This window comes from Babylonia areolata, chromosome 17, assembly GCF_041734735.1.
Source record: "Babylonia areolata isolate BAREFJ2019XMU chromosome 17, ASM4173473v1, whole genome shotgun sequence".
NCBI lineage: Eukaryota > Metazoa > Mollusca > Gastropoda > Neogastropoda > Buccinidae > Babylonia > Babylonia areolata.
This window is the reverse complement of record NC_134892.1, coordinates 6,969,550-6,971,953: the sequence shown is the minus strand read 5'-3', so window position 1 is coordinate 6,971,953 and position 2,404 is coordinate 6,969,550. Positions and strand designations below refer to the sequence as shown.

Genomic DNA, 2,404 nt, shown 5'->3' with positions numbered 1-2,404 from the left:
TTTAAAAAAATCATTTATTTGTTGTTGGGGTTTAGGGTTCTTTTTTTTTATTTTTATCTATCTTTATTACATTTCATTTTATCTTTATTTTCATTTATCTTTTTTTTTTCCCTCAAGGCCTGACTAAACGCTGCTGGTCAAGCACCTGCTTAGCAGATGCGGTGTGGTGTATATGTATTTGTCCGAACGCAGTGACGCCTCCTTGTGCAACTGATACTTGTACTTGTCAAGGCAGCTACTCCTCTTAACTGTCTGAATTGTTTGTCCCTTTCTATGGATATGCAGGATAATGGATTTTGCACAGTCCAGTGGAGATGTTCGACTTTCAGATGATTTGTTCAAGTAAGGTTAAATAGGCATTTCACAGCAGAACTGTTTCCATTTCATTGGGGGGGAAAAAATCCGGACCGGCACTTTTACCAGATTTCAGTTGTGTCTTTCATACTTGCAATGACTTCCTGTTCAGATAATGGCTCACTACATTTTGTATGAGAGAGGAAGAGACAAAGATAAAACAGACACACACACACAGACCAAACTGCAACCTGACCAAGGACAATACCAATGCAAACACAACACAAAACAACATTCGAGAAAATGCACCACACACCTGACATCACAGAGAAGAAAGCAGAATAGATGAATGAATAAATGAACGATATGGATACTTTATACAGCGCCAAGCCCTAAGCGCCTTACAAACACGGATCGAGTCATTTGCACAACAGGCTGGCTGCCAACACGAAGGTAGTGCCGACTTGGAACTGCCATTAGGCGCTCATCATTCGTTTCCTGTGTCATTCAGTCAGGTTTCGGTGTCACACACACACACACACACACACACACACACACATTGTAACAGAGCAGAACACAATACGCTCTAGCCTCGCGCGAAACAACACAACACAACACAATACAAAAGTAACACATATTTTACTCACCAGTGCTAGAGCTGTCGTAGGAAACGGCAAACCGCAACCAGACACTTGCTGCAAGATGACTTTGGTCAAAGACTTGTCATCCCTACCTCGCCGCCAAAAAAGCCGACTTACACTGTCCCACTGTGGCGGCTGTTCATATTCATTTTCTCACCCCCTACCCCCACTCCAACCCCACCCCCCTCCTACTCCGCCCCTATGTTCCCTGCTTCACCCCACTACCGTCGCCACCCCCACCCCTACCTCCTCGTCTTCCCCTTAAAACTGTTGACACACATTCATCCATTGTCTTCTTGGCCTTTTATTTATTTCAATTTTTTTATTCTCTTCGTTCTTTTAATTTTTTTTTTTTTTTTATCATCAATGGCGGTCAGATCACACCAGTCCTTGACAGATGCACATTGTCGATCTCATTCCCATTCTCGTTATCTGCTTGCTTTTCAGGTCCAACTCCTTATCTTTTGCTTTGCTGCTGCTGTTGTTGTTCAAGAAGTTGCGCAAAATCATGCTTTGGTCCCAATACGCAACGTATAGGGGTTGGTACCATTCCCCTTTTCCTCTCCTCACTATCCGCAGGTCTAAAGTAGTTGTTGTAGATTTTTTTTTTTTTTTTTTGTAACACACACACTCTCTCTCTCTCCCTCTTTCTGTGTCTGTGTGTGTGTGTTCGGGGTGGTTTCGACACTCAAAACGCTGACTCGAAAGATACATATCGATAGATGCGTGTATATGTGTATTTGTGTGTGTGTGTGTGTGTGTGTGTGTGTGTGTGCGCGCGCGCGCGCGCGCGCGTGTGTGTGTACTATCTCCCCGAAAACGGAGTGTGACTGCCTGCTCCACACGACAGGGGTAAAACGGTAATACACATAAAAGCAAGTTCGTATATACGATTGAACGTGGGAATCGCAGCCCAATAACGAAGAAGTTTATGTTTGATTTTAGTGATAGCCTTTGTTATGTGTTCATTGTAACCCACTGTCGCGTATACATTTTTTCCTTTGAAATCAATTTTCTTTGTGCTGATTTCTGGGCAGTTAGCATGATTTGACCAGTTTTATCTTCATTATTTTTTTTTCTTTCTCATCACAATGTGTTCAATGATCCTCAGCAAGTGTTAAGTAGTTTTTGAGTTCGCAGGCCAGTCACTGTTTCTGACATTCTTATGACATCCTGGGCAAAAAACAAAAATAAAGATGTCCCCAAAATCATTGTTAAATGTAGAACCATATCGTCCGGAAATGATAACTTCATGTTTCACCTCACTTATCAAAGTAGAGAAAACAAAACAGGACAGTAGAATTCACCTTGTTTTACCCCATATGTACAATTGGTATAATCCGTTAATGCGACACCACATCGCACCCTTGCCTTTACACAATCACACATACTAACAACGCAGCTATACAGTTTTCCATGGGTACATTTATGAGGCAGAATAAACTATATCATAGTTTTGTTATCAGAAA

At 41.8% G+C, this 2,404-nt stretch overlaps 1 protein-coding gene across 1 annotated transcript in view; it reads right to left on the bottom strand.

Annotated features, from left to right (window-relative positions):
• Window positions 1-1,132, bottom strand: part of LOC143291616 (putative amine oxidase [copper-containing]) — a 32,834-nt gene extending 31,702 nt beyond the window's left edge. The window contains exon 1 of the mRNA XM_076601570.1: window positions 942-1,132. The gene's annotated coding sequence lies outside the window, so the exon portion shown is untranslated. The remainder of the gene's footprint in view (window positions 1-941) is intronic.
• Window positions 1,133-2,404: the final 1,272 nt, after the last annotated feature.